At 40.6% G+C, this 15,582-nt stretch overlaps 1 protein-coding gene and 1 long non-coding RNA gene across 4 annotated transcripts in view; one reads left to right on the top strand and one right to left on the bottom strand.

Annotated features, from left to right (window-relative positions):
* usp43a (ubiquitin specific peptidase 43a) overlaps positions 1–15,582 on the bottom strand; it is a 435,233-nt gene that overhangs the window by 339,367 nt on the left and 80,284 nt on the right. The gene's annotated exons all lie outside the window — the stretch shown is intronic.
* The window catches only part of LOC140463942 (uncharacterized), a 63,645-nt gene that overhangs the window by 26,467 nt on the left and 21,596 nt on the right, over positions 1–15,582 (top strand). Inside the window, exon 2 of the long non-coding RNA XR_011954822.1 lies at positions 12,402–12,499. This is a non-coding gene — a long non-coding RNA (uncharacterized lncRNA). The remainder of the gene's footprint in view (positions 1–12,401; positions 12,500–15,582) is intronic.

Raw genomic sequence — 15,582 nt, forward strand, 5'->3', positions numbered from 1 at the left:
GAGAGTAGGTCGTACGAGGATAGGTTGAGAGTTCTCGGCCTTTTCTCGTTGGAACGGCGAAGGATGAGGGGTGACTTGATAGAGGTTTATAAGATGATCAGAGGAATAGATAGAGTAGACAGTCAGAAACTTTTTCCCTGGGTACAACAGAGTGTTACAAGGGGACATAAATTTAAGGTGAAGGGTGGAAGGTATAGGGGAGATGTCAGGGGTGGGTTCTTTACCCAGAGAGTGGTGGGGGCATGGAATGCGCTGCCCGAGGGAGTGGTAGAGTCAGATTCATTGGCGACCTTTAAGCGGCATTTGGATAGGTACATGGATGGGTGCTTAATCTAGGTTAGAAGTTCGGCACAACATCGTGGGCCGAAGGGCCTGTTCTGTGCTGTATTGTTCTATGTTCTATGTTCTATGAATTCCTTCAGCCGAAGGATGGTGAATCTGTGGAAGTCATTGCTGCAATGAGCTGTGGAGGCAAAATCACCAAGTGGATATAGAGATGGGTTAGACACGCGTGCCTCCATCAGGAGATTGTGCTACAGTTCAACTAACTCCAAACTTACTTCGTGCCCATGCAGACCCAACTAGCCGCTGTGTTATGACAAACGAGGTGAAGCTTCAGCATAGTTTTAACTCTTTCTTGAGCATTACCATATAGAGGGAGAAAGTGAGGACTGCAGAGGCTGGAGATCAGAATCAAGAGTGTGGTGCTGGAAAAGCACAGCAGGTCAGGCAGCATCCGAGGAGCAGGAGAATCAACGTTTCGGGCATTAGCTCTTCTTCAGGAATGATCATTCTCAAAACATCGATTCTCCTGCACCTTGATGCTGCCTGACCTGCTGTGCTTTTCCTGCAGCACATTACCATATACATCAAACCCCAAAGATGTAAATAATCCTGCTTCTCAGCTTCTGAACCATCAAATTTGCTGCAATGTGTGTCAGACTTCCTGATCTTATGGAAATTGTATAAGATCAAAGGTTTCAGCTCGCGACAAATTTGATTCTCCCGGGGAGCAGCAAAGTTAGATCATAACTGGGGCACGTCTAAGTGAAGTCAGGTTCCAATGAGCAGAAGGAAACCAAGTAGAATATGATCTCAGTAAACTGGTGGAGGAGAGGGTGAGAGTGGGGCAAGTTAAGGAAGGGAAATAAAGAATAAACGAGAAGGGAGTGAGGGAGAAGAGTGCTCACACTGACTGAGGAGAAAGGGGGCAGGGAAGGGAAGTAATGTTTGTTCAGATAGTAACTCAAAAATGGGCAACTAGAGAATCACCAGCCAAACTTAAATCTCTACCTGCATGAGTTAGTGGAATAATTTTAATGCTTTCATCCAGTGTTACCCACAGTGACTCCACAAAGTAAAGAATGGGACTAATTTAATTGAAAACAGTTCTACATCCAAACAATTATTAGAATTAAGGAAACAGAACCAATCCATATTCTCAAAAGGAAGTAAGTTTTCTGCAAAGGGGAAGGGGAAAACACCCACAACACAGAATGCTGGAGAAACTCCACATCTGTGGAAAGAGAAACAGTTGATATTTCAAGGCTGATTCAGCATTTTCCGAGTTTGTTTCAAATTTCCAGCATCCACAGTCTTTTGCCTTTGTTCAAAAATTCCCCACAAGTTTGACACAACTTGCCAGTGGCTCCATGGATAGCAAGTAAATACAATGTAAAAAAGATGTGTATTGATATATTTTTGAATGTAATTCTGTGAAGGGTGGAAGTTTGAGTGACATTAAGTCTCAGCTGTAAGGGTCTGTAGGTTATAAATCTTGATTTCAATGCAGAAAAGATAAAAACCGAGAGATAAGCGAAAGTGTAAATTACCAAAAAAGAGATCAATGTCTGACCTTGCAGTGACCTGGGATGGTGTGGGTAGGAGCAGTGGACTGTTCACACTGTCCAGTTGGAGTGAACACCAACACCCAAACTAGGACTGATTTCTACATTAGCCTCCCATTTTTCATTTCAATGTACTCCCTACATTTCTTAGCATTGATTAATAAGTTGAAGTTTAATTGGATTCCAAGTAGTATATCTCACTGTATCATATTTCTCTTTGTATTGTTTTACAATTGCAGTAACATTATTCCTAATAGTGGTTAACTGCTCTGTCATCCATACATACCGTTAGTCACATTTGGAATTCTCACTGGTGTCCATTTAAAATCAATCTCATTTTGAATCTTTACAGTTCGAGAGGTCACTGCAGAGGGCATGATTAATTATTTTATTTAATTTATCTCTTATATCCCTAACCTCATTTAACATGCTAAATTGCTGATGATAGCAGTATAACAAGGCACTTTTACAAACCCACTGTATTAGGGAAACTGAATCATAAAGAGTAATGCAATCGCATGTAATGACACATTTAGTGAAAGCTCATTGACCTGCAATATTAACTGTTTCTCACATGCTGCTTGACGTTGAGTATTTCAAACATTTTTATTCCATTTGAGTCATAGAGATGCACATCACGGAAACAGACCCTTTGATCCACCTCGAACATGTTGACCAGATATCCTAACCTCATCTGTCCCATTTGCCAGCACCCAGCCCATATCCCTTTAAACCCTTCCTATTCATATGCCCATCCAGATGCCTTTTAAATGTTGTAATTATACCAACCGCCACCATTTCCTTTGGCAGCTCATTCCATACACGCACCACCCTTTGTGTGAAAAAGTTGCCCCTTATATCCCTTTTACACCTTTCCCCTCTCACCTTAAATCTATGCCCTCTAGTTCTGGACTCCCCCAACCCAGGGAAAAAACCTTGTCTATTTACCTTATCCAAGCCCCTCATGCTTTTATAAATCTCTATAAGGTCACCCCTCAGCCTCTAATGCTCCGGGGAAAGTAGCTCCAGCCTATTCAGCCTCTCCCAACAGCTCAAATCCTCCAAACCTGGCAACATCCTCGTAAATCTTTTCTGTAACCTTTCAAGTTTTACCACGTCCTTTCTATAGGAGGGAGATCAGGACTGCACACAATATTCCAAAAGTGACCTTACCAATGTTCTGTACAGCCTCAACATGACCTCCCAACTCCTATACACAATGCTCTGATTAATAAAGGAAAGCATGCTAAACTCCTTCTTCACTAACCTATCTACCTGAGACTCCACTTTCAAGGAACAATAAACCTGCACCCCAAGGTCTCTTTGTTCAGCAACAATTCCAGGACCTTACCATTGAGTCCTGCATTGTATAAGTCCTGCCCTGATTTGCCTTTCCAAAATGCAGCACCTCACATTTATCTAAATTAAACTTCATCTGCCACTCCTTGGCCCACTGATCTATTTGTTCAAGGTCTCGTTGTACTTTGAGGTAACCCTCTTCGCTGACATGTACTTCTTTCTAATAAAAGGATGTTAACTAGCTCTGAAGGTCACAATCACCACCTTCAACCGTTGGCATTGAACTAGTATAATATTTCAATCATAATGAATATTCTAAGAAGCATGAAACCAAACATGAAAGACAAAAAAAAACAACAAAACAACAGTTGAAAATGACAGGCTTAGTTCCTAACTGTCTCATCTCTCAAATCCCCAAGTTGTGGGACCAATTTCCAGACTAACATTCCCATACAGTACTGCAGAAGTACCATTCATTAGATAAAGCTCCCATATGCCCTGTCATCCTTCTAATGAGGCTTTCAAATTTCCGATGCTACAACTTTAAAGAACAGCAAGAGAGTGTTATCCCCAAATGTCTTTGACAATATTTATCTCTCAATCAACAGCAGTAAACAAAACAAGCTGATGATTATTTTATAACTATTTATATGGCCCTCCTGTGTACAAATTAGCTGCAGCATCTCCTGGGTGACAGCTGTGACTGTCCTTCAAAAGCACTTAATTAGCTAGCAAATGTGTTGGTATATCCTGTCATGGCAAATGATGCTATATAAATGCAAGGTTTTATTTCTAGAAATTATGCAACTGTTCTTCGCATTTACTTTACTAATTAAGTGACAAGAGTGCCGTGCACAACAGCTAGTGAATTAAGCACTTTGCCTGGAGCAGACCTTTAAACGGATACCAGCGTTTCTGACAAGATATATGTTGACTACTGAGATGCTGCAGCTCACTGAAAGTCAACCCCAATAACATAATAGTCAAACTTTGCTCCCAACACTGCAGCCAAATTCAATGTCCCAAATGATGAGAAGCATGGGTCAGTATATGCCTGATCTCATGGTTGTTGTACAGGATCAAAATTCCCAGCAAATTTTGATTCTTCCGGACTGCAGCAATATTAGGCCTAACTGGGGCTGCCATGAAGACAGTAGAATGTGATCACAGTGAATTCAGGCGACTGACTGTGTGGAGTTTGCACATTCTCCCCATGTCTGCATGGGTTTCCTCCGGGTGCTCTGGTTTCCTCCCACAGTCCAAAAATGTGCTGGTTAGGTGAATTGGCCATGCTAAGTTGCCCGTAGTGTTAGGTGAAGGGGTAAATGTAAGGGAATGGGTCTGGGTGGATTGCGCTTCGGCGGATCAGTGTGGACTTGTTGGGCCGAAGGGCCTGTTTCCACACTAAGTGATCTAATCTAAAAAAAGCTGGTGGAGGGGAAGAGGGTTGCTGGGGTGGGGGTTGCAATGGTGGAGGAGAATAAAGGGAGGGGGATAACTTCAACATAAACCATGACAAGTGAAGGAAGGAGAAGGATGACATTTTGTATGGTAACGTAAGACGGGCAATGGAGAGAATGCAACTACATTTGCACTCTTCCTGCAACCACGCATCACCACCTCATCATAAAAAGCACAAATCATTACTTTTTAAAAATTATATAAAATAACTGTATACAATTTATTATCTTTGTTGAGACAGATCCAATGCATAGACTCAATAGTCAAGAATTTCTCTGCAAAAGTCAAAAGGTAAGCTCTCAAATTTGCCACTGGAAGCATGAATATGATTACACAAACAAGGCATGCATTGCTATCACTCTCACTAGTCTCCTTACATACAGATGAGAAAGGACACCATTTTGACTGGGACAACACATCCATCCTAGGACAAGCCAAACTGAGACATACACAAGAATTCCTAGAAGTATGGTATTCCAACCAGAAATCTATCAACAAACACATCAACTTGGGCCCCATTCACCAGCTCCTGAGAAAAAGAAAAGGAAATAATACCACAACACAGAAAATGACATTACCACAGGAAATGACATCACCAAGCCAAGGAAACCTAAACACATAAATAGAAAGCAGATCACTGATGATGTTACCTAGTGTGGTGACGAAATGTCTAAAAATGAAACTTCCAGCTCAGCGAGCAAACTTATATCCATAAAATACATGGTAGGTTCTTGTTGTATAATCATTAAATAGCTACTGTAATTATTGAAACTGTTGTCATAGTAAAAATAATTCATTAATGGTAAGGTCTCAACTCCTAGATGAGAAAGACCACCTGAACATAAACAGACTCAATGTCCTTCAGTAGATAATCCCATTTTCTGACAAAAAAATCAGGATTTAATCAGTTTGGGGGAACAGAGTAATATAATTTGATTATAGATACAACTGCTTGGATGTTAAAAGACCTTGAAAATATACTGGAAGGATTTGAAGGGTGAGTATTTTACTCTTTGAAGAGAATGGCCCTGGTAAAATGGTGGAAGAAGATTCCCATCGATAGTTTCCTTCAGATGTTTTCTTCTATGATCTGTACCTGTATGGAGTTTTGTTGTGGACTTAGAAAAAGGGGTACCAGCTCCCTGGATTTCCTGGAGTCATAGGCAGAGCCACAGCATTGACCTATGTTTTTGTCCCCTAAGTACATGGAGGTCAGTTATAATAGAGGTCACATCAATTTGGATCTAGGATCACCAGTCTTCAAAAAATGTTGTATATCGGAAAATCTTTCCACTGCCTCATTGCAGAAAGCTGCAGACATGTTGCTGGTTAATCCCACAGTCATTAACTTAATTCTGTAGTGCTCCTCATGCAGTCAGCGTCTCTCAGATTATTGTCCAGAGTGGCTGAATGAGGAAACAGGGCCAGGATTTCAGCAGCAACTTCTCTCACATTTGTTTCCAAAGACAGTCAGAAATCTACTGTTCAAATGTGGGTTGTATTACAATCCCATTTTCACAAATATTGATCTTTGCATGTTCTCTTATACTTGAGGAATTACAGAAATCTGAGATTTATCTGTGGGTTCCTAGTTATTACTTTGGAATCTAATGGCCTTACAAATGTATCAAGCAGTGTTCTCTTCTTCAATTTCAGCAGAAGTGTTTAAAAATCAGTATTTGTTTCTAGCTTCCCCAAAGAGCCAGCTTTAACAGATATATTGCAAGGTAAAACTATTACTGAAACCCAAAAAAAACTTCGGCTCTCTTGTGCCCATTTACCATTGAGACCAACTTGATGGACAGGATGTGGTTGTAAAGCCAGTGAACAGGAAGAAAATACAAAGAAATTGCAGGAAGGTTTACAGAGCAAAATAGATTCTCACGCGTTTCTGTAAATACAAAGGTTGATTAGATTTTTCCTGCTATTGATATAATTCTAAAGAGTTTTGAAATGTTTTATTACTTCCTGCTGCACAATATAATTAAGGTAATGAGGCAACTGTAATTACAAAGGAGTTATCATCAACTGATCACTGATGGAATTATAGCAGCTGTCATTTACAGAAAAAATAACATTTCTGATCAGCATTCCAATTCCTAACACCTTGATTGCAGCTCCTCTGGGAGCGCTGCACCACACACTCTATTCTTCACCGAATTATCAATGAGCTGAACACAAAGAATTTAGTGTGTGCTGTTCTGTCAGTATCTGGTTCTGCTTCAAAAGGAATGCTATACTCCTACAGCAGGTTCTGGGTCAGTACCCCTTGACTTATCAGAGTGAGCGAACAACGTGTTCAGAAAGAAAAAAATCTTTCAAATGTGTCCTTTACAAGTAGAGTGTCAAGCTTACTTCCAGCAATTTTTGAAGCAGAAAAACAAAGGCAATTTTATCAATCCTAAATGCTCTTCCTGTCTAGTCTTTCTCGAGACCTTAGAGGACATCTAACTTCATTTGAATGAGCAATTGCAATCTTCTAAGTTCAAACCTGGTCAATTGATGCTGAAAATGCACTGGACAAAATGATTACTGCCATCTCTAAACAGTAGTTAAATATTTTGTTTGTTCATTCATTCATTCATTCAGTGTATTCAAACTGGAACCTCTAATGTGCTGGATTGAGTAGGTGACATCCTTGCAGCTGAACCACAAACCATTTTATTGAAGCAATTATTTAAATAATGTCCAGAATACAGAAAATAAACAAACTAACAAAGTCTTTAAAATAGTGTCAACCGGAGAGCATGGAATTCCAGATTTTGAATTATTTTAAACTCAAGGAGCCCTCGGAAAACTGGAATTAATGGGTGTCAAGGGGCAAACTCTCCGTTGGTTGGAGTCATTCCTGGCACATAGGAAGACAGTTGTGGTTGTTGGAGATCAGTCCTTTCAGCTCCAGGACATGTTACAGGAGTTCCTCAGGGTAGTGTTCTAGGCCCAACCAGCTTCAGCTGCTTCATCAATGATCTTCCCTCCATCATAAGATCAGAAGTGGGGATATTCGTCCATGAGTGTACAATGTTCACTCCCTTCCTGTCTCCTCAGTCCCTGTTCACATGCAACAAGGTCTGGATAATATCCAGGCTTCAGATGACAAGTGACAAGTAACAGTTGCACCACACAATGGCCACCTCCAATAAGAGACAATGAAACCACTATCCCTTGACATTCAATGGTGTTACCATCACTGAATCCCCCACTATTAATATCCTATGGGTTACCATTAACCAGAAACTCATTTAGACCTATCACATAAACCAAGTGGCTATAAAAGCAGGTCAGAGACGAGGAATACTGCAATAGGTAACTCACCTTCTGACTCCCTAGTACCTGTCCACCACCTACAAAGCACAAATCAGGAGTGTGATGGAATACTCCCCACTTGCCTGGATGGGTACAGCTCCAACAATATTCAGGAGATAGTGAGAACTCAGATGTTGGAGAAGTCAAGAGTCAATAAAGTGTAGCACTGCAAAAAACACAGCAGAGCTGAAAATGTGTTGCTGGAAAAGCGCAGCAGGTCAGGCAGCATCCAAGGAGCAGGAGAATCGACGTTTCGGGCATGAGCTCATGCCTGAAACGTCGATTCTCCTGCTCCTTGGATGCTGCCTGACCTGCTGTGCTTTTCCAGCAACACAGTTTCAGCTCTGATCTCCAGCATCTGCAGTCCCCACTTTCTCCTAAAAAAAACAGCAGGTCAGGCAGCATCCAAGGAGCAAGAGAGTCAAGCAAGGGCAGGGCCCTTCATCAGGAAGGAGGAGGGTTCTGTCCAAAATGTCTACTCTTTTGCTACACAGATGCTGCCTATCCTGCTGCGCTTTTTCCAGCTCCACACTTTATCGAGTCCAACAATACTCAAGAAGCTTGACACCATCCAGGAAAATGGAACCCACTTGACTGACACACACAAAATAAAACATCCATTCCATCCAACATAGATGCTCAACAGCAGCAGTGTCTACTATCTACATGATGCATTGCAGAAATTTACCAAAGATTCTTGGATGGCACCTTCCAAACCCACAATCTCTTCTATCGAGAAGGATAAGGGCATGAGATACATGGGAGCACCATATGATCTTCTTACGATCAGGGAAAGTAGAGTTGGTTCTAAAAGAAATTCCAAAGCATTTGACAGGAGTCTATGAGATGAACTATTTGAAAGACAAGAGGAAATTTTGATGTAACTAGTGAGAATATTTTGTAATAACTTCCCTTCAGTGATGGTACAGGTAGGTAATATTTATCCCAAACGTTTCTCTATTTGAAGTATTAACTATATTAGCTACACAAGCTTACCAAGAGATGCAGAATGTTCACTACCTATGTTGTTGACAGACCCTCAAGTGCGTGCATCAAAGCCAGCAGATTTATTAAAGAAGTTACCCTGGGTTCAGTTGCAACACTACAGAATTGCTGCTGGCATGAATGTCAAATTATTGTTCCTGTGTTAATCTACGCATTCCAATGCGAAACAGCACCTACTCACAATTGCCAATAATATGAGCTTAAAATAGCAAACATCGACAAAGACTTAGAAGTGTTCTCTTGTGGTTACCTCTAACCATTCAAATGTGTTGAAACAAAGCTTCAATCATCTTGAAGTTAAAATAATTGAAGGTTTAACAATGGAGTTTCAATAATAAAAGGAGTCCTGTTGTACATAGTCACCTGTTTCCTTTTGTACAACATAAAAGGGTGAATTGGTTCAGTTAGTTGTTTCCACTGCAGTTTCCCAATCAGACATTTCCAAACTGTTGGAAATAGTAATAAAATCCAGGTTACCAGCATGAATTAAACATCCTGTGGATGCTGACATTGCTGTAAGAGAACTTTAACTTCAAGATGAATTCATGATTAATTCACCTTATTTTAATGATTAGAGGTAACCACTAGGGAGTGATTCTGAGTTTATAGGTATCCACTATTTTGAGCTCACGCATATAAGCAATATTGTGAGCAAGCTTTGTTATGTTTCGGGTAGTTAATTAATATTTCGACTATTTTTAGAGAATTTGCAATTCTGTTGGTGACCTAGCTCTGCAGCATTCAAAGCCAAATTCTTTTAAAATGGTTATTTTGATTTGATGACTGCAGCTTTCTGCACATAAATAAATAATATGATTATAAAATCAAACTAAAGATCAAAATAAATCATAATTGAAAGTCAAACTATTGTACAACAAATGTTAACAATTAAGAATGTATCACAATGGATTGGAGTCACATCCTCTGGTAGGACTTGGAAAACAGTGACAATGTCTTTCTGCACTTCTAATTACTGTTGTTATCACTACAAGGTTTTAAAGAATGTTATCTTTAGGATTTGCCTTTTGTTTAGTACAATGAAAGGGGTCATATAAACTATTTTAAAAGGCCCTCTGACAGCAGAGCAGTTTGATTACTAATGGTTAAAGGAGACAGTGTCATTTTAATGGGAAGAAGATGCAAAGCTTTTACACTTAGAAAGAAGACCAACAACCTGTATGCTAACAAAGGTCAGACTTTGAGTCTCCAAAGTTTCAGAAACTGTTGAGAACATTGGGTTGTAAATAGTTCCATTTAAAACTGTCCAGAGTCTTCAGCAGAGTTACTCAGCATTTTCACCTGGAGGTGAGGCCCATGTGATTACAGTTGCCATGGAGATGGGCTTTGAGAGAGGAAGGGGTTTCCTTCCATATCCCTTAAAACTCTCAGGCAGATTAGTCTGTCAAGAGACAACAAGAGAGAAATAGAGAGTGAGAGTGAGAGAGCAAGATAGAGTGCATGAGCAAATAAGTGTGAGAGAGAGAGTACACAGAAGAGCAGCTGGAGGATAAATGTCTCTATGGTTGACTGTGCAGGGAGAGAGCTTGTAACTTGGATTGCAAAGACTAAATTATGAAGAGTTAAGATCAAGCTGGAAGATTCTTCCAGTTGTGTTACACAATCTCCAGGGGAAATCTCACATTGAAAGACAGTTCCAAGATTAAAAGCTCCCAGACTGAGAAAGGAAAATAACAGAATTAAGCCTTTGGAAGCTAAACATTACTTTGAATGTTTTCAGGAGAACTGAATATATCCTTTAAAAAGCAATGTAAAATATACCTTTAAAATGGGTTTTTGGCTGTTCTACAGCAGAGGTGGGGAAGCTTTTCATGTTGGAAGGCTGCATTATGTTAGTTGTAATCTAATAAGGCCGCATCCAAGAAACTTCAATTATATATTCTTTAAAATTATTTTGTAAAAATCTAACTACTAATTTTCTTTTTACTCTCTGGTATTTTAAATACATCCATTATTATTTTTATTTTAATCTTAAAATGAAAGAGATAAAACATATTAATAAAAAATAAAAAGATTTGTTCTGCAAAATTTGGATTCATTCAAAAGGCCACACACAATGGCCTAGAAGGCCACATGCAGCCTTTAGGCCCTAGGTTCCCCACCCCTGCTCTACAGTAAAAAGGGGAATGTTTGAATTTAAAGCTGCAAGGCTTTGCTGCAGCTCTATAAAGCCCTGATTAGACCACATTAGAATATTATGTCCAGTTCTGGTTGCCTCATTATAGGAAGGGTGGAGGTACCTTAGAGAGGGTGCAGAGGAGATTTGCCAGGATGCTGCCTGGATTGTAGAGCATGCCTTTTGAAGAGACGCTTTTCACACTAAAGAGAAGGAACAGAGGTGACTTGATAGAGATAGAGATGAGAGTGTGGTGCTGGAAAATCACAGCAGATAAGGCAGCATCCAGAGAATCTACGTTTTGGGAGTAAGCCCTTCATCAGCCCTTCATGACTGAGGATGTTGCAGGTCAGAGAGAGAGTGGCCCTGAGCTGTGGCAGAGCTGACTGCAGAGAGAGTAGGTGGCGGCGCACGGCTGCTGGCGTGGTGGAGCAGAGCATCTGGAAAGAGAATCGTTGCTGAAGGTTTTGGATTTGTAGCGTGTACTGGGTATCCTTTCAGGTCCAAACTGTGTTGGTTTGAATGTAGTCCAGAGTCCATGTGGGATTAGTTGGTTCCGTAGGCAGGCACTGAGGAAGGATATCTGGCTGTGGTAGTGAGGCTGCTTCAGGATGTGGCTGAAGAGCTTCAGGGCAGAGGAGATGACCTGGGGGTGCAGTGAGAGAGAGACTCATTAAGATCCTTGTAGAGAGAGGTTGAGAACTTCTTCAATGTAGGCATCCTTGGAAGAGGCTTCGCAGTAAGGTTAAAATCAACCAGGAGAAAGTGAGGACTGTAGATGCTGGAGATCAGAGTCGAGATTATGGTGCTGGAAAAGCACAGCAGGTCAGGCAGCGTCCGAGGAGCAGGAGAATCGACGTTTCGGGCATAAGCCCTTCATCAGGAATGATAGAAGTGTACAAGGAAATGACAGGCATAGATAGAGCAGAGAGCCAGAGACTTTTCCCCAGTGAAGAAATGGCTGTCACGAGGGGGTCATAACTTTAAGGTGATTTGAGGAAAGTATAGGGGAGATGTCAGATGTAGGTTCTTTACACAGAGAGTGGTGGGTGCATGGAATGCACTGCCAGTGGTGGTAAAACAGTCAGACATTCGGGATATTTAAGCAACTGCTGGACAACACGTGGATAGCAGGTCGATCTTAGATTAAGTTAAATGCTTGGCACAACATCATGAACCGAAGAGCCTGTACTGTGCTGTACTACTCTATGCTCTGTTTTGTGGATTAAAGTATAATTTGCCTATAAGTATAGTGTTGAGTTGATAGTACATATAGCCTTTTGTTACATCAAAAGTCTTAAAACTTGAAATCGTGCATCATCCTTTCAGCTATTATTTCTTTTTCAAAGCTGCTGGTCTCTAGAGATGTCTTGTTCAAGTCAACTCGTCATTGAAATTAAGGTGAATATGGAGCCAAGCACAGATGATTCCAGTCTCAAATGGAAAGGTAAAAGAACGTTGGTCTCATTTTCTTTGATAAAGATGAAAATTGAAAAGAGGACAATCTAATTCAAGTTGCAAGATGATGGATTAAGGAATTGGTCAAATTGTGGTCTTGGTCATGTCAGGGAAGAGCTGTTCCTAATACAATGACAATAATTCTTTTTAGATTAGATTACTTACAGTGTGGAAACAGGCCATTCAGCCCAAACTGACCCGCAACCCCTACACCTAACACTACGGGCAATTTAGCATGGCCAATTCACCTAACCTGCACATCTTTGAACTGTGGGAGGAAACCCACAGAGACATGGGGAGAATGTGCAAACTCCACACAGTCAGTCACCTAAAGTGGGAATTGAACCTGGGTCTCTGGCGCTGAGAGGCAGCAGTGCTAACCACTGTGCCACTGTGCCAACCAGGTCCAAAAATAATGTTGGCAAACAATTCCAGAAAGTGTGACAGCTACACATATGTGTGCCTTTAAAATATCCTTCTCCATTGTTTACTCAAAGTGCTCACACATGTTCATGTGTGTACCGTCACATTGTTGAATTAAATATCACAAAGGTTGTTGGAAGGAGCTGTTTTTGTGAATGCCGTGTACAGCATTGAACACAGTCTCCTACTGATCTGAGCAAGGGTGAACTATCCAATAACTTGAAATAGGCAACATAAGTAAGGCAGAGTAGGAATTTTACACAAATTTTATTTTCATTTACTGCATGATTTTAATTGAACAACCTTAAATTGGCAGTAAATTGGAGTGGCAAAATGCATATGAATCAGTATTCTACTGAACAATTGGATAATATTGTGTATAAATTACATTACCAGTGTAATGCCAGCAGAGCCACACCAGTTGTTCACAACAGGCAGCGTACAGATCATACACAAACTATCTGCCATGCAAAATCGGAAACAAAACATTTATATGTACTGTTAGATCTGATCTTGCAATTGGACAGCACTTCCTGAACAATCTTGTGTTTGCCAATAACTATTGTGGCAATCAGTAGTTGTTGGTACAACTACTAGCTGTTGTAACATAGTCTACTCATGCTTGCTAGAAATAAGATACTTTCATATGCAGTGATCATCTTCTGCATTGCAAAATACATACATTTGAAACATTTTAGAAATTATTGAGAAGCATGGGGAGCCTATAGTGCCCTGTTGTTTTCTCAAGGGCAATGCCGCAACCATTCAGTTAACTTTTCAATTAATCAAACCAGCCCTTCTTGCTGTAGAATCATCCTAAAAGATTTACAAGGATGTTGCCAGGGTTGGAGGATCTGAGCCACAGGGAGAGGCTGAACAGGCTTGGGCTGTTTTCCCTGGAGTGTTGGAGGCTGAGGGGTGACCTTATAGAGGTTTACAAAATTATGAGGGGATTGGATAGGATAAATAGACAAAGTCTTTTCCCTGGGGTAGGGGAGTCCAGAATTAGAGGGCATAGGTCTTGGGTGAGAGGGGAAAGATATAAAAGAGACCTAAGAGGCAACTTTTTCACGCAGAGGGTGGTATGTGTATGGAATGAGCTGCCAGAGAATGTGGTGGAGGCTGGTACAATTGCAACATTTAAGAGGCATTTGGATGGGTATATGAATAGGAAGGGTTTGGAGGGATATGGGCCGGGTGCTGGCAGGTGGGACTAGATTGGGTTGGGATATCTGGTCGGTATGGACGGGTTGGACTGAAGGGTCTGTTTCCATGCTGTACATCTCTATGATTCTATGATTCTATGACTCTAACTTCACGTGACAATTAGTATTCTGCAGCACTGCATCACTGAATCATGAATATAACAACCCACTCAATCGCATACCACCCAAATGCGTTGGTACCCATTGAGGAGAGGTTGATTTGAGGGCTTGGGCATAGTTATAGGATAAAAACAATGACTTCAGATGCTGGAAACCAGATTCTGGATTAGTGGTGCTGAAAGAGCACAGCAGTTCAGGCAGCATCCAAGTAGCTTCGAAATCAACGTTTCGGGCAAAAGCCCTTCATCAGGAATCATAGGATACTCATGTTACCAAGCGTTTTCTTCACGGGAAAGTGGATGGAGCCAGACAAACAATAAAATGCCCAAAAGTGTATTTCAAGCAGGCCTGACACATGGCATGAGGCCTTTAATTTACACCCAGGAGAAACAAGTTGCTGAGAGAGCAAACTAGCAGCATCACTTAGGGATGGCATATGTCTATGCTTCAGAATGAAATTCGTACATCAACCCATTGAATTGACAGTTGATGTGGTTCAAAAAGATTCGAATTGTTTTAACTCTCAAAACTTCCTTTATGCAGGAGACAGAAAAAGAATAGGTATTACAACAATTTCCATATAAGTTTTCCACCATCATATAACATTGCATTTAAATGAACAGTGTTGGGCATCATTCTGTTTCGAAGCATTACAGATTCTCTAACCTTTTTCCCTGTTCAGATGACATTGTGAAAAAGTATCAAAACTGAAAATCCCAGCAAACTTGCTCATGGATGCCTGTTTGTGTGAGGCCTACAGCAGTGGCCCAGAGCATGGCAGATCCGACCTCCAGCTGCAGTATTTCCTCGTTACAGATTGCTGACTGTTGGCATTACTTTTCCAGGGAATTGCGGTGCATTGTATTATACTTATTCCTCTTTTCTGCTGTTTTACTGTCACTGTAGTTCAAAGAGGGGCTATTAAACAAAACCTACACAATCTATCAGAAGTTCAGACATTCTACAACACATAATAGCCATCAGCAGCTATCTATTTCAACTTAATGGTCCATTTTTCTTCTTCACAATATTAGATGAGGTTTTAAGAGGCTGGTCTGATAAATGTACAAATCAGCATAATTCTCTGAACCTGACTGTAAGAAGGTTTAATTGATGTCAGTGTGATCAGTTTCAGACTTGGATCAAGTACCTCATATAAAGTTTAACATTTAGCAAAAGGCCCAGCAACTGGATAATTAATTGGAAGAAAATGCTTTGCTCAAATAATAGACATTTTAAGTCTCTTCCTTTAGTTGTAAAGCTGAAGCCTCCTTTTAGACAGAAGCCCTCTGATCAGATGCTCAGGAGCAGTAAATAATTTACT

This window comes from Chiloscyllium punctatum, chromosome 39 (genome assembly GCF_047496795.1).
Source record: "Chiloscyllium punctatum isolate Juve2018m chromosome 39, sChiPun1.3, whole genome shotgun sequence".
NCBI lineage: Eukaryota > Metazoa > Chordata > Chondrichthyes > Orectolobiformes > Hemiscylliidae > Chiloscyllium > Chiloscyllium punctatum.